Genomic DNA, 24536 nt, shown 5'->3' on the forward strand with positions numbered 1-24536 from the left:
TGGTGTTATCATCTACTCCTATTCTTCCATGTAGGACACCCTTCTATCTTTCAACTAAGTCTTCTTACCATTTAACATTAAATGAAAATAATAATGCCACTGCCAGCCTGCACCAATTTGAACCTAGACACAGAAAATACAGGATGTTCCCATGTTAGAATGTGGGTAGTAGTAAATCAGGAGAAGAGGTAAGAATTAAAAACCAATCTGGGCACAATCACTTGTATAGCAATGGATAATATAAAGACACAAAGGGTATGAAGTGTGCACGGCCTCAGAGCCCAGACAAAAGGTCATGGTCAAAATGGAAGGAATTGGCAGGTGTGCTATGCACACATCTAATATCAAAAAGCAGAAAGAAGTCAGGCTAGAATGGCATAAAACTGTAAGGTACAGGGCAGGGTTAAAATCAAGGAAAAGAACAAGGAGGAAAGGGGAGAACTAATATATATGACCATCAGGAACACGTGGACAAGTCAACGCAACACCCCAAATTCAAGCTTAACTACTAACATCTGGTCAAGGACTTCCCCAGGTTCTGAGCATATCATCTCTGCAGATGCCAAAAACTTTAGGATGTTAGATTATCAAACAGAGCCTCATAATTCTTACAATATGAACACAGTAAAATCCAAGAATTAAGGAAATTGTGAAAAATGAATGGATACTTTTTAATTGGGTATATGTGAATCACCCTCAAAATAAGCAAGCATTATTGTACTAGGAAACCTGTACCTCAGTCTGTCAGAGAACCTCATGGATTCAACTCAACATGAATGGAAATCTACGATGTGCCCAACACTGATTATGGAAGAAACACACAACTGTCCTTCAGAAATGACCTACCTAATGTTATAGGAGTCTACAAATAACACTCAAGGAGAGAGGTCTGTGCTAGAAACAGACAACCAGTGGTCATAAGCCAAGATGTCAATTTAAGACAGTCATAAGCACCTTAATCTTCAAAAAGTATAACTTCATACAGTCAACAAAACATGGTATGCTCAATTTTAAATAGTATAAAACAATCTATCCAAACATCTCTAAAGAAATGTTAAGAAACTTAGTATAGTGGCTTTAGAATTTCAAAATTCTAATAGAGCCTCATACTACTACCTTCAGACATTAATACCAATAAATACGACTTACCCAACTCTATCATTCAGAATAACAACATCTGTAAGTCCTAATTCTGTCCACAAATGTTGAGTTACAATTCTACACTCCTTTGAACCAGTACTTTCTAAATTTAGTAAATAATAAAATCATTACTACTTACAAAATTATCTTAGAGGTTAACAAAAGCAAGGTACACTCATAAAATGAGTATGTACAAGATATTAAAGCAAATATTTCCTGAAAACTTGACTTCGGTATTTTCTGGACATATGCATATCCCTTATTGTGCTATGTATTTCTTGGCGTCCATGTCAAAGTTCTCATAATATATAACACATACTTGAAAATGACTGAGCCATTCAAGCAGTATCCACCGACAGCTTGATCTCCCAGAGATTGGAGAAAAAGATTAGCGATTCCATTCCAAGGGGCAAAAAGACGTTTATTTTTAAAGAAAACCAGGATAACTTTTTGCTTGAAATATCAAGGCCAGGTCAGATTCGATATAAAATATTACTTGTAAGACAACATATGCATCAGAATCATAACGAAACTCCATAGTACATGTTCTCATTTGAGAGTGAGCAATACAAAAGTTTAGTTACTAAAGCCAGTCGCAGCCCTCTGAACTGGAAATTCTAGCTATCCTGTTCTCTTCTGCTGCCACAGGAAGCCATGACAAGTTTACAAGAGGGTGTCACTTTTCTGCCTCTCTACAGCTGTTGATGCTGCAAGTAGTTAGGATTAGGCGCTTCCTATGTACCAGGTTCTGTGACAACTGCTTTACACGTATTCTCATTTCAATCCTCACAACAGCTCTGTGAAGAAAATATTATCCTATTTTATTCCCATTTTTCACAGTGGAAATGACCTGGAATGACTACATTATTTCCCAAAGCCATACAACTAGTAAGTAGGGATGAGAGGATTCAAACCAGGTATTCCTGGTTCCAGAGGCTAAGCTCTTCACCTTAGCTCACCTAGTCCTGCTGTCAAGAGAGAGCTCACGAAGACGAGGGTCAGGTCACAGTACAGCAAAATCAAATGCACAAAAACAGGTGCTTGCGCTGAGTTTACTTCAGCTTCAGTTGAAAATGATGAGCACAACTGGAAGGCAAGATTTTTTTACCAGCAAACTAAACTAATGAACAATTACAAGTGATATCAACTGCAACCAAAAGTGGAATCAGAACCTAATATATGTGATTCCTTGGAATCAATACTATATACAAGACAAAATCCATGCCAATATCAGAATCTATAGTTTCACAAGTCCTACTACATCAAAGATGATCAAAAATTATTAAAATCTACTCCTAAGAGGTGAGAACACCAATTCTCACCAGGATTTCCAAAACCCTGAGACAAAACAACACTTCTAAAATCAAATCCTACATATATCTGGACAACAAAAAATTCCTTTTAAAATTTACACTGAATTAATTTCTAGTTATCAACTTTAGATAAAATTGAAAAGAAAAAAATTGAAAAGCAGCAGTTCACTATCACAAAACACATTGAATCTGATAACGCACACATATAACAAAACCAGTAATTTTTTTTAGCGAACTTAATTTTTTTTAAAGATTTATTTATTTATACAAGCACTGGGTACAGTCAGAAGCACAGGAGGGTGAGAGAATTCACCAGAGCCAGAGCAGGGAACAGAACAGGCAGATGTACTGAAATACAATGCTGAGGGGAGCAGCGGGAGCAGTGGAGCGGCAGGAGAAGTCTGTCGCGCCATGTGGGACCCTCGCTGGTGGCCAGGGATCGAACCGGTGCCGCAGAGGCTGCAGGCAGCTTCGCAGCCCAGCGCTCAACCACTGTGCCACCAGGGGAGGCCCGCGAACTTAATTTTTTTTTAAGATTTATATATATATATACACACACACACACACACACACACACACACACACACGAGCAGGAGTACAGGCCAGAGGCGTGGGAGGGTGAGAAGACCCTGCAGAGACAGAGTGGCGAGCAGAACAGGCAGATGAGCGAAATACACTGCTGAAGGTTGCAGCGAGCAGGACAGGAGAGGTCTGCTGTGCCATGTGGGAATCCCCTTGGCCAGCCGGAAATCGAACCCGAGCTGCAGAGGCTGCGGACAGCTTCACAGCGCTGTGCTCAACCCGCTGAGCCACCGGGGACACCCAAAACCAGTATTTTTTAATCATTCCAAGTGACTAATTCTGCGGAAAAAAGATTGTACAAATATACACAGTTCCAGCACTTTAAAAATGGGCTGGAAATTAACACAATTTTCTTACTGTTCAAAATGAAAGAAATAGTAAAATTAAGAATTCTTAACTGAACACCTTGATTTTTCAAAATCATTTTTTGAAATGGTAATGTTAACTAAGATTCAAGCAGTTTAAAATTATACATAAAAATAAAACTCTCCCACATATATAACCACTTGATTTCTCCATCCCCAAAAATCACTGTTACTCTCTCTTGTGTATCATTCTGAAATCACCCAAAACATACAAAACACAAACACTCTCATATATTCCACTTTGTGTGTCCTCCTTTTCACTCTTCTCCCTTTCTTCAAGCTACCATGGCAGCAGACTATACAAAATATTCTGCCTCCTCATTTTTCTCAACTAACTGTAACTTTGAGAAGACCCTTTAAATGCTAACAAGACATAAACATCAAATCTAAACAAAGCTGCAAAGGAACAATTCACACAAAACATCCTTCACCAGGTGTTAAAACTAGTGATCTCTATTGGCAGGCCATAATGAAGTCTAAGATCAAAGAAATCCGTGTGAGAGTCAGTTTTTGTACAAGAATAGAAAACCTGGGCCTCCCTTGGTGGCACAAGGGGTTCAAGTCTCCGCAATATGAAGCTATCAGCAGCCACTTCAGCCTCAGTTCCATCCCTGGCCAGGGAGCTAACCTACATGGCACAGCAGACCTCTCCTTGTCTCTTCAGCTGCTCCCCTCAGCAGTGTATTTTAGTCAGTCCTGTTCTGCTCCCCACTGTCTCTGGTGAATCCTCACACTGCCCCCCACACCTCTAGCCTATACCCCAACTCTTGTATAAATAAATAAAATAAATCTTTGAAAAAAAAATAGAAAACCTATCCCCTTGATAGGGCAACAGTTAACACTTCAAGCCTCAGTCTAGGACCTCAGAAAAATATTTTGTTTACTAAGAAAAGGAAGGATGATTTACAGGAAACACATCACTTTAGTTGGAGAAATTTTTGCAAGCCCAAAGCATATTAAATTTGTATATAAAAAGGTAGCCAAGAATTTTGCTACAGCTACAAATAGCACTGAAAAATTCAGACATATATGATAAATACTATACCATAAAAGGATAATTTTACAGAAAGGGGGGAAAGCTATTAAGGAAATTCATTCATTATCTATTCCCACTACCTGATTCAGAAACCCAAAGTAGATGACCCAATTGCCTTATACTGTGAGTTAATGAAATCTGATAATCACAAAATAGGAATAGAACAAAATTAGTATATACACTCTACCCAATTAGCCTGTTCAAATTAACAGGAATAACAGGAATGCATAAAACATGTCTCTTTCTAACCCATAAGCTGTATTCCATCAAAGGTAGCCATCAAAATATGCTCACTGTAACTTGTCTGGCAGTGTTTGATTATGTGCATATCAAGTACTTTCTGACTGTTACATGGCCGTTATCTTTTAAATCTGAGCAAATTTCCCCAAGTAGTGCTCCCTCAAAAAAAAAAAAAAAAAAAAGTAAAAGTAAATGACAAAATTGCAGTGCTTTAATACAGAAATAATTATATAAGTACTGACTGAATGGATAAGCAAGTTCAGGTAACATTTTCTCTGCTCCTCTTAGAAATAAATTTCTAGAAACTAAAATGCTTTATCTATGTAATTATGGCTTTACAAAGAAGTAAAAATTCATTTGCTTAATATGGAATCTATATTAAAATACTACCTACCATCAAGAAGATATGTAGTAAGAACAAAAATACACTCACTTAACTGAATCATTGATTACCTCATTACAGTGTCCTATCATTTAGTGTGCTGAAAAGGACACAATGCAGAACAAATAAGGAAAGGCACTGACACTACCTCTGATCTCAGATAAAATATGATACAGAAGTTGATTATTTTAGTTCCTGAAAAGCAAAACTTCTTCACTCTTAAAAGGTAATTAAAATTTTAAACATCTCCTTTTACTTAAAAAAAAATTGGGGAGGGCCTCCCCGGTGGCGCAGCAGTTGAGTGCTGGGTTGCGAAGCTGCCCGCGGCCTCTGCAGCGCCGGTTCGAGGTTCGATCCCCGGCTGCTCCCCAGCCACCGGAGGAGGGTCCCACATGGTGTGCAGACCTCCCCTGCCGCTCGCTGCTCCCCTCAGCAGTGTACTTCGGTCCTTCTGCCTGCTCTGCTCCCCGCTCTGGCTCTGGTGAGTTCTCTCACCCTCCCGTGCTTCTGACTATACCCAGTGCATGTATAAATAAATAAATAAATCTTTAAAAAAACCAAACAAAACATGTATACTTATTCAAATCACCTCCCCTTATAAAAAAAAAAAAAATTGGGGAGTTCAGAACACAATATCCTATACAGAAAAGCTATTATATTCAGATACTGGAATGACCATCTGTAATGACTTCTCCCAATTTCTGTTTAAATTTTACTTCCCAAAAGAAATTTTCAATAGATAGAGGAAATAGGTGGCAAATCCCCAACTTAAAGACATTCATTATCCAGTCTTTTTTTTACTCTTCAAACTATTCATTTCACATAAACCTTTTCTTCCCCCTCCCCTTTTTTTTTTTGATTAAACAAATTTACTTCTCATAGTTCTGGAGGCTGGGAACTGCAAAATCAAGGTGCTTGCAGGGATGTTTTATTTTGAGGTCTCTTCTCTTGGCTGTATGATCAAATGATTTCTTTGTGGGATCAAAGGGAGCAAGAAGCTCTCGGGTTGTCTTGTCTTCTAAGGGCACTAACGCTGTTAGACCAGGACCTGTACCCTCATTAGTTCATGTAACCCTAGTTACCTTCTAACCCCTCACCTCCATATACCATCACATGGGAAGATGGGGTTAGGGGTTCAGCGTGTGAATTTTGGCGGGAACACAAACATTCAGTCTGTAACAGTGAGACAGGATCCACAATTTCAAAACGATTTCTGAAAATTTTTTCCGTTAATTTTTCTTTTATCAATTTTCTTACGGTGTTGTTCGTTTTTGTACAGTATTTGAATTCTCCCAAACTTCTTCCTTAATCTGGATTCTCTTTCCATGTTTAATGAAAATTGCTGCTCTTTCAGCATGATCCTTACAGTTTGTATTAATTCTGAGTTAAGAAAGCAGGGTAACATCCAACTCACTGCTAGTTGCAAATACAATCATACTGGAAAAAATATATAAAATTCATACTATATTTTAAAACTTGAAACTTTTAAATGGATATAAATACCAAATTAGTTGCCTTCAGAGTAAATTACCCCGGGTTGTTTGGAACTAATACATCACTAATACATCACAACATTACCATTAAAACCTACTGAGGAAATAGATACGATGACATTGTTCTGGTAGATCAAATTCACTTAGACTAAATAATAAACTCTATATGGACTGCTAATACATTCACAGCAATGACTCAAATGAAACTCCACTGTGGTCACAATACCGTCGCACATACTGAGAATTAGGATACAATCTTACTTAGGCACACTTAATGAGAAAGTAATGAGCAAAAAAGTCTGAGAGATTAAAAAAATAAAGGACAAAATCTTAACTTGCATTGTATCTGGCAAAAAAATAAACAAATTTAACAGTGTGACACTGATTCCCAACTAAACAAGGTTTTTCACCAATATTGTGGCTACTATGCCAGGATTAAGAGGACAAAACTATCCATTCCATTTCACACTAAGTTGGATCTAGGTTTTTTCCCCTTCCTTGTCAACACTATAAGTACTAAAATTCAAATTAACAATTACATTTGGCTGATTACAGTACACCTAAAATTTTGAAGGCCCAAGTGAAAGAGAAGCTTCCCCCACATCAGCAGTCACCATTCTTATTTTAACAGGGGCCCTTGTAGAAACAATCCAGTTTAACATGAAGATGATATGGTACAAAAATCAAGAATTCTGGTAAACACTATAAGGAACAAGGTTCTTTCCTTCAAGAAATGTGGTATGTAGTTGGGCTAATGGGACAGACAATGAATAAATGGAAATAAATACCAACTTATTTGCCTTCAGAGTAAATTTCCCTGGGTTATTTGGAATACCTCACAGCTTTACCATTAAAATCTACTGCAGGGGAACAGATAAACTGATAATAGATACCATGACAACTATATCTACTTCTCTATGGAACAGTCAATGATTATGCCGCCTATGATATTCATTATAAGCAATAAAAGAAATATACTCAAGTCAGGAAGCCAAAAAAGACTTCATGGAAAAAGTGGGACTGAAACTAAAGGACAAAGAGAAGGAGCAGCCTGTACAGAAGTGGAGGTGAAAAGCGCATGGCAAAACTGCAGTGTCTGATGGGCAGTTAAAAATTCCAGTCGGGGGGGGGCCTCCCCGGTGGTGCAGTGGTAGAGTGCTGGGTTGCGAAGCTGCCCGCGACCTCTGCGGTGCCGGTTCAGTTCCCGGCTGCTCCCCGGCCACCAGAGGAGGGTCCCACATGGCGCGCAGACCTCTCCTGCCGCCCGCTGCTCCCCTCAGCAGTGTACTTCGGTCCTTCTGCCTGCTCTGCTCCCCGCTCTGGCTCTGGTGAATTCTCTCACCCTCCCGCGCTTCTGACTGTACCCAGTGCATGTATAAACAAAACAAACAGACAAACAAACAAATAAATAAAAACATGCCTCTATAAAAAAAATAAAAAAATAAAAAATTTAAAAAAAAAAAAAATTCCAGTCGGGGAAGAGCGGGAAATAAAGCTGAACAGGAGCCTTAAAAGCCAAACTAAAGCAATGAACTCAATCCAGTGGGCAAAGCGAAGCCATTATGGGTTCTCCTCCAGCAGGGAAGAGACATGAGGAAACCAGTATTTTTAATAAATGACACTGTCAGTTGTTACAAAAGATAGGATGGAGAAAACAGACTACTGAAGGCAACCAACTAGAAAATTATTGCAACAACCCACACCTAAAACCGTTTATTCTTTTAGTCATTCACTGAGAAGACAGACAGTAAACTGCTAGTAAAGAACACCGGCCTACAACTCAGGGACACTGGGCCAAAACCTCTCTGTGTGCCCCTTACTACCTGAGCCTTCATTTCCTCATCATTAAAATCAGGATATCAGCAATTCAGACTGTCACTGTTACCTGTCAAAGCATCTATGCAGGTTCTGACACATAGAATTCTATTAGTAGTTAAAATTACTGCTAAAATAAGAATGCTAAGAAAAAAAAAAAGGGCAAGTGGAAATAAGACAAAGCTCACAGATATTTCAGAGATCTACAACTTCCAAGCAGAACTGTCTTGACAGCAACTGAAAATATGAAACAAGAACACAGATGAAAGAAAGGTCAAGGCCAGAGAAAACAATAACCTACTTGAAGTAAGCACGGAAATCTGAAAAAGCAGATCCCAGGTACTGTAGGATCCTACCTCAAGAAACAAAATTCCCTTTTTATTTAAAAAGAGCTCTATGATATTTCAAGTGGTGGGAGAGATTTTTGAAAGTCCAAGTCCAGGTGACTAAAAAACAGCAACAAAGGCATACAAAAGATCCACTACTGTACCCTATGCTAACCATGTATAACTTGATAGTATTCCAATTTAGTATTAAAATCCAATCAAATGCTTAAAGATATGTGGTAAGCCTTAAATCACAACTTCAAAATTAAACATTTATTTCAAGTATTATGCCCTGGAACTCAGGAAGTAAAACTGCCAAATTCTTTCTAAGACATTATCCCTCCATTATAACAAGCATTTAAAATGTAATACAAAGACACAAACTTGAAAACCAAATTCATCAACATCAGTAAACCGTTCACATTTTTGCATGATCCTACATGTATGTTGAGCACTCTTCTAAGTGCCATACACATACGAGTCTCTCAATCCTCTGAACTCTAGGAAGCTGACTGTCCCCAATACACAGAGAAAAGTGAAACACAGAATAACACCCCTTATCCAGTAAGTGGGGGTGCCTGAAATTGAACCTGGGTAGTTGACTTCAAGGACCACTAACCAAATCACTATGCTAGACAAAAGGACTTAAAAGATTTTTCTTCATATTTTCAGAAGTACGTACTCTGAGGATAATTAGGCATAAAACTTATTTGCTTTTTCTTCTTAGCTGTAGATATGGAACCACATTTTCCTATTTCTGCCAGGAGTACTCAGGCTGCTTCACCACTGTCAATCCTGAAGTCGGAAATAGAGCAGTTGACAGGCAGATTACATCTTATTAAACAGTTCTAGAGGGTAAAGCACAAAAATGTTTGAGCCCTATGAATTTCATCTGTCCATGCTATAACTTGACCCATTGAGTGGAAGCGCACAACGACAGAATCATAAACTTGATGAGAAACACTAGTTTTGCAAGACCATGCACATACAAGACTGACAATACAAGAGGGAAAATATGGTACCACCACAGTCACCTAGAAAAAACATGAATAAGGGCCCAGAAAGACCAAAGTTTCAATCCTAGCGCATCATTTAATCAATCATGTGTCACCTTGAACAAGTGATGTAACATCTCCACATGTCTCTGTTCCATTATTCACAAAGTCCAATACTACCCACTTCTATGACTTAGAAAACATCTCACACCTTTTGTAAAGCATAGCCCCAGCAGAGTCCCTTTCTCCTGGCTCTTGGTAATGGGGCAGTTAATTGCAGGCTTCCAGAGTTCAATCCCAGAGGAAGTGGAGCAGCAAACCTCTTCAGCATCTCTCTCACTCATTTTTCATTTATTTTGATTCAAATTTCTGTTGTAGATCAACCTGGAGATACCATCAGGGTATTGTACAAAACAGACCCAACTCCTGCCAATTCTTGGATTTGTATCAATGTCTCCATGTTAACTACTTTCCTTTTCTGCATTTCAGTAACTTATATTGTAAGTATTTATAAAATGAGTCAAACTCTTGTACTAGAAAAATACAAAGCCCCAGGCTGTGCCAACACTTCTGCCATCTCACTTCTCTGACCTACTGCCACTCACATTCCTCTCCGTTCTTTCTTATATAAATAACAGAAATTAAACCCAACAAGTTATTTCCACTAACTTCACCAAGATGTAGCAAGTCAAACTCTCCGAAGTAATACTGCTGTAGTCAACTGGAGGGCTCCTTTGTCTGCTGTTCCTTTGACAAGCTTGCACTTATATTTAATTTCCATACACAACAGATGTATTTATTCAACAAGTAGTCATCCAAAGGGTCCATTAGTCTCATCTCTGTATCAGTAACCCCTATATTTATTTACATGAAGCTTCTGCCCTTTCTGCATACTGGCTTGAAAGGTTCCCAATACACAGGAAGCAGTTACTTTTTATTCTCTTGTTAGGTATGTATTATGGTAATCATGAAAATCCTTAATTAGATGTTGAGAACACAAGTAACAAAAACATTCCTGGACACACTTAAAAAGTTATTAAAATAGCTAACATTTCTTTTAAAGCAAAACTACAACCTCCACAAGGGGCCACTCCACTGACCACAGGTGTCTCCCATATTAGTATCCCAAACTGGTCTATGTTGGAAGAAAAACATCTCCTAAACTGACGGTGAGCTTTGCAACGATTTTATGCCATTTACAGATCTCTTAAGTTCCTTAAATGAAAGAAAAACTTTTTCCATGCACATAGTTTTCATCCCCCATACAGATTAGCAGTGTAACCCATAGGTTTGATTCTAACCACTCAAATAGCAGAAAATAGTAGTTATTTACAGATTTAATGGTTATGATTACATACAATACACAGTGCAGGACAGCAGAATAGGAGGGGAAAAATATATTTCAAGCAAACAGGAAAACCTCAATTTAAAAGCAAAATGTATAAACATGAATCACAAGCCTGGCCACTCTCAGATGTATTTCTTTCTGCCACCCTTCCTCTACAGGTGAATGCTATTTCTAGAACCCTCAATGTCTGAAGCTTGCTTGCCATGAAAACTCCCATGATACAACTCAACATACACACCGTTTTCATGGAGACAAAGCTGCTCTATTTCCCTAGACCATAAACTTATCAAAACGGTGAATACACACAGTCCCAGGAAGTCAGGATTACTGAAATACACCAATGTCGCATGAATCTTACTTAACAAAAATGAAAACCACACTGGGAAAGGCGAGAAGTCACCGACTTGTGTCATCTTCCATGTGCAACCAGGATATTTATGGCAATTTGGCTAAAACACCAGGACGGCCTTTTCTATTATTCCATCTGATAAAGGAGTCTTTAAGGGAGGGGAAAAAGGAGGGGGGGGGGAAGGAAGGTGGATCCCTTAATTATAGGTGGGGGAAGGGGGAATAACCACTCAGACTATAAAGAACCATCGCTTCACCCACTATATTTTATTAACAAGTTTAGACCGGACTAAGATTCTTGTTTGGACAACAAGAAAACCAACAGCAAACTTTCTAAGTCAACTGTAAATGTAAATCACAAAGGCACGGAAACTCTTCATCTTGGAGCCTGCAGAGTCCAAGGTTGTAAGTAAACTTCAGACACTGCGGAAACTGAGTTGCAACTAGGTCCCGACGCTTGTCATTGGTAATAACCAAATTATTTGAGAGAGTGTCAGCAGACGACGACGGGAGCATTTTTTGGGAACCAAGACCACCCAGATTTCCCATGAAACACCCCATTTTCACCACCTCCATTTAATTTCATCTCGGTGGCCACTGCAAAGCGATGCTGCCTGTTTCGGCAACTAGCAACTTCCACCGACACTGAGCATGTGAGCACACGCCTGGCTCCCTCGAGCTGCTGTGCAAGATGAACACTCCACTCCTGGAAAAGTCCGCTTAGGTTCGCGAAAGTGACACGGACTGCGAAGAGGAAGTTACCGAGGAGCCGAGCTCACAACGTGGCCTCTGCACTGTCAGGAACGCCCGTGAGTCCGGGTCACCCAAAACTTACCAGGAAGCCGGCGGCAACTTTCCCCACTCCACGCGCCCCAGCCCAACTCCAAGGAGGCGCCCCGCCAGCCCCCTCCGGCGGAGGGAAGCACCAAGTTGCAAACACGCTCGTCCAGAGTGCGGCCCCGACACCGCGCGCCCCTCCCCCGCCCGGCGCCCCCGCCCGGGACGCGCCACCCCGACAGCAGCCAGGGGCCCCCCGAAAGCCGGCCGGCGGGGTCGCCGCGCCGGGGCCGGGCCGCAGATGGCCATTGCTGCCCGCGATTTCACAAAATAACATGCACCGAAGAGCTCCCTCTCCTCTGCTAAAAATAGGCGATAAAGGAGTCGGCCTCATGATGGCTCCTTGATTCAATTTGCTGCAAATTCGTTCCTGAAAGCCTCCCCCCCCCCATACACACACACACACACGCGCGCGCGCACACACACACGCACACACACACAAAAGGGGGTGTACATGCACGAGGGGTGGGACAGGGGGAGAAGGCCGAGGTGCACATTTTCGGGGGCAACATATTCAGGGTGAGGATCCCCCGAGGCCGGGGAAGGGGAGGGGGTGGGCAGGCACGTGAGCGTTTCAAAGCAGCCCGAGAGAGGCATAAGGGGGGGATGGGGCACCCTAAACGCCTTCCCTCCCTCCCCTCCCCCACCCAGGCCCCAGCTCCCCAAAGGGTCAAGTTGAAAAATGCAGGCTCCCCTCCAGCCCATCCCCCCCGCGGCCCGGCGCCCCCCCAGGGCCGCCTCCGCCCGCGCCCCCGGCCCAGGCCGCGGCCGCCCCCACCCCGGGGTCCGGCCCCCGGCGCTTACCTGGAAACGGTGGCCTCCGACGCCGCTCCCCCCTCCCGGGAATGGAGGCACAAGGAAATTCCCCTCCTCGCCGCCGCCGCCGCCGCCTCCAACCACCCCCAAAATAACCCCTCCGGGGGGTGAGAGGCAATTATAACCCCGGCGAGCGGAGGGCGCGGGGGATGGGCGCGGGCGCGCGGGCGGGGGCGGGCGCGGCGCGGGTCCCCAGGTGGCGAGCGGAGGTGCTCCCGCCGCGGGGGAGGGCGGGGGCGCACGCGGCCGGCGGCGGGGGGAGGCGCGCGCGGGGGAAGGGCGCGAGCGAGGAGAGGAATTGAGGCAGAAGGTAAAAGCTGTTACTAAGGGAAAGAGCCAAACGGTTCGGAGCAGCCAACGGCTCAGACACTCAACACTGGGGAGAGAGGAATGGGGACCAGCCAGGCACAAATGAGCTCGCGAGGCCCGCGGCGGCGGCGGCCGCGCAGCAAAACAAACCCGAGCGGCCTGCGCCGGGCGGGCGCGCGGGGAGGGGCGGGGGGAGGGGCGCGCGGACGCGGGGAGGAGGCGGCGCGCCGCGGGGGGGGGGTGGGGGGGGCTCGCCGGCCTCGCTCGCTGCTCGCGCTCCCGCCCGCCGCGGCCGCGCTGGGGGCTGGGCGTGTGCGGCGCTGGCTTTTAAAAATAAAGAAAGACCCGCGGGCGCTCCCAGGCGCCGCCGGGGCCCGGGCCTGCCCCGCCCCCGCTGCCGCGGCCGCCGGTGCGGGCGCCTGGGGGTGGGCCGCGCGGCCTGGCCCGGTGGGGGCGGGGAGGCGCGCCGCGGCCCGGGGTGGCGGGGGTTGGGGGCCGCGCCGGTTAACTTTCCTGACTAGGCCGGCGGGGCTCCCGCGTGCTCGGGGACACCCCGACGCGCACACTGAGGGGAGTTGGGGGCACCCTGACGCGCACACTGAGGGGGGGTTGGGGGGTCCCGACGCGCACACTGAGGGGGGGTTGGGGGGTCCCGACGCGCACACTGAGGGGGGGTTGGGGGGGTCGTGGGGTCCCGACGCGCACACTGAAGGGGGGTTGGGGGGGTCCCGACGCGCACACTGAGGGGGGGTTCTGGAGGGGGGGCTGAGGGGGGTTTGTGGCGGGCGCGGCGCAGGCATCACAGGGACGTTTGTTTGTGCGAAGCTTGCACACACCTTTGTGTGCATAAACACATCTGTCTCGCGGCAGCGTACCTGGAAAGGTGCTTTTCTCTGTCATAAGCGGTTTTCAGCATGTAATCCCGAGCACGGGAGCCGCAGAGAAAACACAGGCGCACCAGGCAAGGGTTTTGATACGAAACACAAAGCTGCAGTTGAAGTGTTTGTGCCCAAATGTACTGTGAATTAAACATATGGTGGTATTTATCGTCTGGTGGGTCTGTTGGAAAGGTTTGGTCGATCGGTTCTCCTTTCGGGAAATAAAATAATGGAACTCCATGTTTACCAACTAGACCTCTACGGCAGCAGCGACAGGAGAAGTTTATCCACTTTGTATACTTTTTGCATGGGGGTGGCACCAGCAGGCAGGGCATGGAGGACTTGGGCGAGAGGAACGTGACGAGCTGATGGAGGAAGGGCGGCCAGCCGATTGTTTTCAAAAGGGGAAGCTCCTCTCAGTTTTCGAAACAACTGTTAATCTTTCTAAAGCCCTCAAAAGGCGGGAGTGGGGGTCGTTCAAACCTGTGCATGTGCCTAGACCGTACAAAGCAGTTAGCATTTGAAGAGGTGACCTGAAAAAATGTTTTTGTTGTCATTTTCAGTTATTGTTTTCACAGTAAAATAACATTGTTGAAGCCTTTTTTAAAAGGTGGGGGGCTCTGTGTCCATGCTTTCATCATCATATTTGGAAATAGGTGTAATGACTATTTTAATGCAAGAACCTTTTCCCCTCTGTATCAGAGAGCTGAATGTTCACACCAGAGGGGGGTGGGGGGAGAAGAAAAGTTGATTTAAAGTGACTTTTGCACATGTGGACTTGGGGTGGGGGGACTGATAAGCTCAGTGGTTAGACAGGTGCTTTTGGCCAAGGTCAAAGGCTCTTTCCCCAGAGGAGCCCTGGCTTATGGGGGAGGGGAGCAGCCTGAGACCTTCCCTGACAAACTTGGGGGGTAGGGAGCACGTGAAAACTATCTGAGAAAAGGGAGTGGGATTGGAAACTCCCTCCCAACCACCAGAAAGAGTTCAAAACATCTCCGTGGTTTGTCCTTAGAGCTATTTTCATATATAAAAGAGGGAATGTTAGATTAAACAATGTCACCCGATGGGAATTTAGATAACTGCAGGTTTCCAAAACACTGTGTTGAGTGTACAGGGAAACAGCACAAAGACAGAGAGTTTTGCATTTCAGTAAGATTCGAAAGCTTAGGCTTATTTACTGCCGGACTGCAACCTGTGTAAAATCTCTGTATTTCAGGAGCAATGAGAGTCTATCTTCCTACTTTATAAAATATTTTTAATAGTTGATTAATGGCATGTATTTCACTAAATAGAATCTTCTCTTCGGTAAACTCATTCAGTACAATTAGGATTCATTATCCGAACCACCCAAGGAAACAAATCTATTGACCTAGTTTTTGAAGTTTCACATTGTGCCAGAATGTATGGGTCCTCTCCAAGCAGCGGCTTCTTAAAAAACGTAACCACTGATCTGAACAAGGCCATCTCCAAACCTGGGACGCCAGACTTATCCTACCTCAAAATGACCTCTGTCCCTCCCGTCTCAAGGGAAGGCCCAAAGTTCTTCCACGCTACACCAAGCTGCCTCCTCTCCTCACAGGAGTTGATATTACCATAATGATCATAATAATTCATGCATTTATTTACATCCTTGTAGTTTACAAGGTATTTCTGTGCATGACTTACTTTATTTGAATGTCATGGTAAAACTCTCCAAAGGTGGGACCTGTGCTTCAGCTAGTTCCAGTGAAGTGTACATCCACCCCGCTCACTGAAGAGAAACTTTAAGTACTTTTGGACCATAAAAAGTACCCAATGTGAGAAAGCTTCAATTCTCTCAGCGAAGGGGTTTTTAAATGAAACCATAATTTTGATCATTTTGATTTCTATATTCTGAAACCTATCTGAGATGACAGTGTGGCTTCACCATGGAATACTCCAGTAAATGAGCTACCATACAAAGGTCACAGGTACTATCACCTCACCCTCCGGCCACCTCACCCTCTAGCCATTCCAACATATTACAAGATCACAGGACTCAGAGAAATTCAAGCAATAATTTAGACAGAGTAATGTAAGGGGAAAGAAGTAACTATTGTTACTAATTTCTAGTGCTTTGTTCTAATCTAAAAACTGCCCTCATGCTTTGAATATAAATGTTAATATGTTTCTAGAGAGGAGAAATTTATGTTACTAAAAAGTTTTAAAGCAAAGAACCACATTATTAAGAAAGTTCTCTTGAACTTTCTAGCTCATTGCTCAACAAAGAGAAACCTCACACCAGTAACTGTTACCAGAAGTTACATATATATTATAAAATGACTAAACAAATCTTGACTTGTTTCATTTCAGTAATATTACACCCAAGGGTGTGGTATGGCAAGATAGCCTACACCTTTGCAACTTTCATCACTTAGGAGATAGAACATTTTAAAGTTAAGGTGGTTTAATCCCAGGCCTATAGAATCCTATTACTGTATGTATTTTTAAAGCCACCTCAATGTTTTAAGCTGTTTATATTAGCTGATCTATGTAATTAAAGTGTGTAAAACAAGCTTAATAACGTGAAGAAGGTATGTGATACCAAAAATATTATGCTGGTGTGACTCTTTATATTCTTTACTCACCCAGGAACTCAGTGGCTTTATTATCTGCAGCATTCACCCCGCAGGGTCTTGCTGATACCCTGTGCTATGTTTCTGTTTCATTTTGACTCAACATGTGCAATTCTGTGGTTCTTCCAGCTATCAGCTTTTGCCATCCGGACTGATGCACATCTTGGCCACACATTGCAAGATCTCAGCACACAAGCTCCTTTTCTCCATCTGTGCTTAGCATTCGACTTGTGACCTTTCCTCATCAGTGTGAACCTTGTCACAGTTTTCCATGACTCTGTGACCTGATTTCATTATAATGAACTTTACTTGAGAGTCCTCATTTAAATTACAAAAGAAACATACAACCATCTTACAAGTATTTATGCCTCTCAGATGATGGAAATAGCAGGTTGTATCCTGCCTTTGTGATTCAGGCAGAACAAAAAACCAACCTCACAGAGACACATTGCTATACCAATCACTTATACTGACCAACCATGTACTTCCCCAGAGCTTCACTCACAGCCTTTCATTATAGTGATGGTTTCACTCTTCATTCATTCAGCAAATATTTATTTGAATGCGTAGTGTGCCAGGCACTGTTCAAAAGGCTATTTACAGTGAACCAAACACAGCCCCTACTATCTTGGAATTTACATTCCAGTCCTGTGTCAGTCCTGTGTCAGGTTGGGAGGGCAGACAGACTTTCAAAAATATAATTGTCTGTGTTAGGCTATAGTATGACTTCTATAACAAAGGCTACATAAAAATGGCTTAGACAAGATAAAGTGTTAAGTCTCTTGGGCAGCCATTCAAATGTAAGCTTTTCAGAGCTGGTGAGATATCAAGGACCCAGGTTGCTCTACTGTTTCAAAACACATCTTCTAGCTGGTAATCTAAGATGACTTATTATAGCTCCTGCCATCACATTCAAATTCCAGCCACTGGGGGTCAGAAAGAAGAATAGAAGATAGTATTGATTACTATTTATTGAGCATGTGGTTCCCTCTTTGGGGACAGTTATACTATCGATTCCATTCATACTCTACTGACCAGAACTTGGGCACATGACCATACCTGCTGGCTTCTAGAAAATCAGGTAGATAGAAGTACCAAACAAGAAAAATCAGATGGGAAATGGGTGTGTGTTATTTTTGATAGGGCATTTAGAGAATCTGCTCTGTTATGCTGAAAATGGAGGGGGCAGTCTAGGGGTGTGCAAATGTCAGAAAGTGTTCCAGGCAGAGGGACTGTCAAGTTCAAATGAACAGATGCAAAAGCAAGTGTGTTGTATTCTAGGAATAAAAGTGATGTGATTTGACTGATATGAAGTAAGCATAGGAGGTGGAAGAAAGGGTCTGATGTGCAAAACCTTTTTCTCGTCAGGACATGAAAAGTCAATAGAAGGTTTTGAGCAGAGAAGTGACTCGATTCAACTTCTGTTTTAAAGGGACCACTGTAGAGAATCAACTGCAATAGTGTACCAGGGAAGGTGTTTGACTAGCTAGGGGCCAGTGCAACAAGCCTAACGAGAGGGCCTCCCCGGTGGCACAGTGGTTGAGCGCTGGGTTGTGAAGCTGCCCGCAGCCTCTGCAGCAACGGTTCGATCCCAGGCCTCCAGCGAGGGTCCCACATGGCTCTCAGACCTCTCCTGCCACCCGCTGCTCCCCTCATCAGTGTACTTCATCAATCTACCTGTTCTGCTCTCAGCTCTGGTGAATTCTCTCACCTTCCCGCGCTTCTGATTGTACCCAGTGCTTGTATAAATAAATAAATAAATCTTTGGGGGGGAGGGGGAAGCCCAACGAGAGATAGTAGCATGGTTGATAGTGGCCGGATGCTAAAAAACTAAGCTCTATGTACATTTTAAGTGAGAAAATCAGGATAAATTATAAGGTATATTAGAGAAAGAATCAAAGGTGATTCCAAGATTTTAGATCAAACAAGAGGAAGAATGGAGTTGCTATAAGTTGGGAAATACTGCAAGACAATAAAATTTGAGGAAAAAAAATCAAGTCTTATTTCAGGGTTTGATGTCTCTCACAACTCTCCACATGAAGATGTTGAATAGAGAGCTACCTATACAAATCTGGGTTGCAGAAGAGATATCAAAATTAGAAATATAATGATACTTGAAATCTTTGAGGGGTAGAAGAATTGGAGTGTAGGCCAGAAGTGCGGAGGGAGGGTAAGATCAGTCACCAGAGATACAGTGAGGAGAATAAGCAGATTTTCTTTTTTTAATAGAGGCATGTTTTTTTTTATTTATTTGTTTGTTTGTTTGTTCTGTTTATACATGCACTGGGTACATTCAGAAGCGCGGGAGGGTGAGAGAACTCACCAGAGCCAGAGCAGGGAGCAGAGCAGGCAGAAGGACCGAAGTACACTGCTGAGGGGAGCAGCGGCGGCAGGAGAGGTCTGCGCGCACCATGTGGGACCTTCCTCCGGTGGCCGGGGAGCAGCCGGGGATTGAACGGGCGCCGCAGAGGCCGTGGTCAGCATCACAACCCAGCGCTCAACCGCTGCACCACCGGGGAGGCCCAGAATAAGCAGATTTAATGAAGTATATTGCAGCGGGCAAGATAGGAGGCTGTTTGGTGATAGCACGAGACTTAACCTCTAGGCCACTGGGGAGGCCCTATATTTGAAATCTTATGCCTAGATACAATTGACCGGGAGAGTGAGTATAGGTTTAAAAAAAAGTGGGGGGGGGGGAGGGAGTTCTTTATTATCTCGACTTGCTCCTGACCCAAAAGTTAATTCTCCTCTGTACTTGATGCCATCATTAGGTCAAACATTTTTCATCATAGGTTGACATAAGGTGACATTCTAACTGTGCAGGCACATTGATGGAAACCATAGATAGTATTAATTATTATTATTTATTGAGCATGTTGCCAAGCATTTTTAAGTTGCTGGCTCTCATTTTCTCAACAACCTAAAGGGGTAAATAATTTAATTATCTCCATTTTTGATAAATGAGTAAACTAAAGTAATAAGACCAAAGAGCTCATCTAAGAACATGCTGCAAATGACAAAATAAAAATTTCAGCTCTAGACTGAGTGCAGTGTCTGCTTTTCCACTGAGTGAAACTAAGCAGGTCCAAGCAAGAAAGTGCTTTCCGAAAAGTCTTCAGGTGAATGAGGAGAACAGAGAAATGCAAAGTAGATAAAAGGAGAAACTGCTTGAAGGAGGAACCATTTCTTAGTCACATCAACTTGTACCACACTTTCTAGATCAGAATCACAAAAAATGTTTGTTAATGCAGACTTGGTTGCAATCAGAGTTGGAGTCACTAGGTTGTCCTCTGATACTATTAGTGTATCTACTGTTTACATAAGGAAGATCTTTGTCACACACACTCCTACCTGTCACCACCACCTCCTCTGCCACCACATGTCATTTTGGTATAGATTGTTCTTGTAGACAGATCTTGTAGGCAACGAAGACAATGTACATTAATTTAGTCTCATTTGTTACACATTTGGAAATGTAGTTTTCTCTTAAGTTTGGAATTTCAAATTATATATCTCTTTCTTTGATGAGAATATTTACAATTTGGTTAATTATATTCCCTTGAATTATTAAACTGCATTTATATCTTTAATATATTCAATCTTCTTTTTTAAATACTTCAGTTGATCAACAAACAAAAGAATCACAAGTGGTTAAATAATGCTCATAAATTTGATAAACTAATTATAAAATATGATGAATCTTAAGTTCTCTTGAACATCACTAAAATGTTTACTGATTTAATAAGATTCTCTTATCTTTTCAGCTGAAATCACAAATTTAAATCAATCACAGATCTAATTTAGATGTTTTTAATTGGCATCATACAGATAACCTGTTAGGCATTCTAAAATGTCGAATTATCTTACAAATATGCATATTATTTTGAAACATAAAATTAAAATAATAGAATGATGGGTTTACCTTATCTCTTTGCTTAACCGTAGGCTTTTCTGTGGCTATAGGAAGCTGTGGCTTTAAATAAATAATTCTACCTTGCAGGGGAGTTGGACTGTCTTTTTAGAATGCTGAGTGGCTTGTTGTCCTGAGAAGTTCTGGCTGGAGATATGGTTATCAGAACAGCATTTCTTACAGCTGGTGAGACATGCTGAGCCCTCCACCGTGTCAGCACCAACTTTTAATGCCAAACCCCCATAATGCCAAGAACCCTATGTGCTCACCTTCAAATAGGGGGCCTTGCCACAGTACATGTCCACAGATTCTGGCAGCACCTTATTTCTTTGAAATGACTACTGAGTGCTGAGACACATAGCTGGACTTGACTAATGTATATACTACATTTTATTCTGAATTGTTTTCATTTTCTCTGATAGGATACATTTCTCACAAATTACTTGTATATTCTCTTGTATAGGTGGCTGACTGTAATTTTAACACACAAACACACACACACCCGATTATAGCTACTGGGTAGTGAGCAGACTATAAGAAGAGTGCTCCAAATTCTCCCCTTTGGTAGGTAACTGCCATTTTCTTTTCACAACTGCACTCATTTCCTTATATCAAGATTTCTCAAACTGTTCCAGTCATAGTGGGCACACAGTAGAAGTTTCCAACATTAAAGAAACTTGGGAAATCTCGCATTTTATGTCCACTTTCTAGAGATTTGAAATGCTCATTAGCATATTAAAGACTAAGAAACCTTGCAGGAGCAAAGTCTTATAAACTCATTGAAACTCCTTTTTAAAGACACCTTTCAAAAATACTGCAAAAGCTAGAAATCTGTGGAACATCATTTAGCAAACTGTATTCGGTAAATGATTTTATTTTATTTTTTTGTACTTGTAGCTTTTGGAGATCAAAACCTATATAGGCAACGCAAACCAAATTGGCTTCCTTGTATTTCCCCTTACCCTGATTTATTCCACCCGCCACAGGCAGAACTCCACAGTTGCCACCCTCCCCCAAAGCAGAACCGAAACTGCTCTTGCAGGCACAAAGGGCAACAAAAACTGTGTCCTGTGGCAAATCCCCTCCGGAAAAAGAGGGGAATTCCCCGAGCATCTTGTGCGCATTCACTTCCTTCCCACACCCTTTTAAGTCTCTTGTGCTTTAGGGAAAAAGGTGCTAGCAATGATTGCAGAGAACTCCAGGGTATGGGGCCTTATCTGGTTCTATACAACCTACTAATATTGTGATCAGCCTGGAAGACTGTGCATATCTGCACCAAGACTATTATTGGAATCAAATGAAGCCACCTTGATATTAACCATGTGTAGTGATAGGTTTAACAGCTACAGAACTAGTGTAGAGGTCAGAAGAATTGGGTTCCATATGCAGCTCTACCTTCAGTGTGTATGATCTCAAGACAAGGCATTGAACAGCTCAGAAACCGAGTGCCCTCAGTAAGGACCTCATTAACTCCACTGCTCCAAAGTAGATATTCAAAATACTTATCAATCAGTTCTACAAGGCCACTAACCGATCAGTCATGCAAGATAATTCTGCTGGCAGTCTGACTCTGTCAACATTTACACGTACTTACCATGTGCCAGCTATTTCACAGGGCTGTTGTGTGCATCGAATTAAATAATGTTTGTGAAAGCAGACCACAAACTCTACACAAAAGCAAGGTATTTTTAGTCTTTATGATGGTATATAATAAAAGATATGAAGGAAAGGGAGGTGAGACGCCAATTGCACCTGTTTCACTATCTTCCCTACCTTCTAGGAGTGGCCTGTCCCAAGTTTTAGAGCAGATGTCACCTTAAGCAGTAACGTGAGGAAGTGGAGATCTGAGCCAAGACCAGCACAGAACACAGCTTAACCTCAGAATATCAAATAGTAGTAAGAGCTAGCACTGAGTACTTTAGTACTGAGTGCTTTAACAAGGTTAGTCCTTGTTCGGAAAGATTTTATGCAGATTAACTCATTTAATCCTCACTGCTGAAGATGAGGGAAGAACTATTATTATCCTCTGTCCACAGATGAAAAAACCAAATCACATAGACTGATGAAGTAACTTGTGCAGCTTCCCTAGCTGGTAAATGTCAACTGGCTTTTTGTCCAGGTGAATGAGTCCATGTTCTTCACTAGTAGTCCCAAGCACACCCAAGCCTGGTGGGGAACCTGGGAGTGGAGTTGGGAGAAATGTTGCTGAAGGACTGGCAACCAAGAGCATTTTGGGTCACAAGCTGAGCCTGGAGGCTGGGTGATGCCTGCCAGAGAAGTACAGGTGTCATAACGCAAAGCCTCCCCAAGGAGCAGATCTCTCTGCTGCCCTTGCAGAGGATACACAAGACCCCGGATCTCCAGAAGCTCCTGGCTGGCAGGTGGCCAACAGGAACCCTTGCTTGCTCCCAGACATAAAGAACGGGGTGTCAGGGGCAGGAATGGGCACATAGTGCAGGTTTTCTATGACTCGAGCAGACAGGGTAAAGGAGAAGTGAGTCCTGGAGACCTCAGTGGCTTTTCAGGCTTTTATTGGGATTTACCAGGTATACAACAGGCAGGGGTGCAGGTGGGCCGGGAAGCTGGCAGGCCTCCCAGCCCCCAGCAAGTCTTCACTCTTTCTGGGCTCTCCAGCGTTCTCTCGCGTTCTCTCTGCTTCTGCTTGGTTCTCGGCTTCTCTTTTGCTGGCATCCCCGTGACGCTGCCCTTAAGAGCCCAGTCTTAGCCCAAGTGAATCCCATCTACACATGCCCACACCCTAATCCAGGTGCCCACCATCAGGCATGCATTCAGGACCTCAGGGTTCCATCATCTATCCTGCGGGAGGCCAGAAAAGCCTGACACTTTTACATTACCCTACACGGGGTTACCCACAGCTTGAGGTTGGGCAGTGCCTCAGCACACGGTGGAAGTCTTGGGAAGGTGGATGGGGAAATGTGACCCTCCTCCACTGGGAAAAGGTAACCACTTCAATGGGTTTGCCTTTGATACATGGATTAACCTTTAATTGTTGAGTCAACAAACCAGGAGCCTAGGCCTGAGCCCAGGTTTCTTTCTACAGAGGAGCCAAGCAAGAGAGGAATGAGGGCAGAGAAAGGGAGATTGGAGGAGTCTGAAGCTAGGTGGACATGCTCATACTATAAAGGGCTAGATCCTATTTTAGGTTTTACAGGCCATGTTCTTCTGTGTCGTACACCACCACTCCACTACCCCCAACTCTTTTAAACTGTCTAAACATTTGCAGTTCCAGTCTGTGGCTGGATTTGGTTTGTGGGTTACAGTTTGCCAACTTCTGCTCTAAAAACAATAACCTGAAACTTCTCCTATTTCCCTGAGTCTGCTCCTGTCCTCCTCCAGTCTTTTGGCCACTGAACTTGATTTAGGGTTTGGAGGGGCACTCTGATGAGGAAAGGGGCACGGAATTCTGATTCAGGAGATGCTTCGTGAAATCTGAGGTATGCTCCCCTGAGGTGCTCGGGTCTAACTCTGTTTGGCTCCCGGAAGGTGCGCTCTGGGGATTTTTATGCCACGCACAGCTGCACCCGTGAGCAGCTCTGCAAGAATTATGTTTCATGCCACATTCCATTTAGGAACTGATGCCCAAGACAATATTGCAGAGCAATGAAGAGAAACAGAGAGCAACCTTTCTTTCTCAGTACCCTGAAATGGAATGTTTCAGCACCTTTGGGAAGAGTGTACCTCAACAGGAAGATAGCAAACATTTTAGTAAATTTGACTCTCATTTATAATCTCTCCTTTAAGGAGAACAGCCATGTAATAAGGAAGTTCAGCTGTGGAAACAAGCAACT

The 24536-nt window shown here is 43.1% G+C and overlaps 1 protein-coding gene across 11 annotated transcripts in view; it reads right to left on the reverse strand.

Annotated features, from left to right (window-relative positions):
- The window catches only part of TBL1XR1 (TBL1X/Y related 1), a 167548-nt gene extending 154346 nt beyond the window's left edge, over positions 1-13202 (reverse strand). For 8 of the 11 annotated variants that reach the window (XM_037525118.2, XM_054700380.1, XM_054700381.1 and 5 more), the window contains exon 1: positions 13025-13202. The gene's annotated coding sequence lies outside the window, so the exon portion shown is untranslated. Of the gene's footprint in view, positions 1-12218; positions 12256-13024 lie in introns of those variants that run through there. The other 3 variants (XM_037525125.2, XM_037525120.2, XM_037525124.2) reach the window with 2 other exon arrangements.
- Between the last annotated feature and the right edge of the window lie 11334 nt (positions 13203-24536).

Source organism: Talpa occidentalis, unplaced genomic scaffold (assembly GCF_014898055.3).
Source record: "Talpa occidentalis isolate TD23 unplaced genomic scaffold, MPIMG_talOcc4v2.1 talOcc4.4, whole genome shotgun sequence".
Taxonomy (NCBI): Eukaryota; Metazoa; Chordata; class Mammalia; order Eulipotyphla; family Talpidae; genus Talpa; species Talpa occidentalis.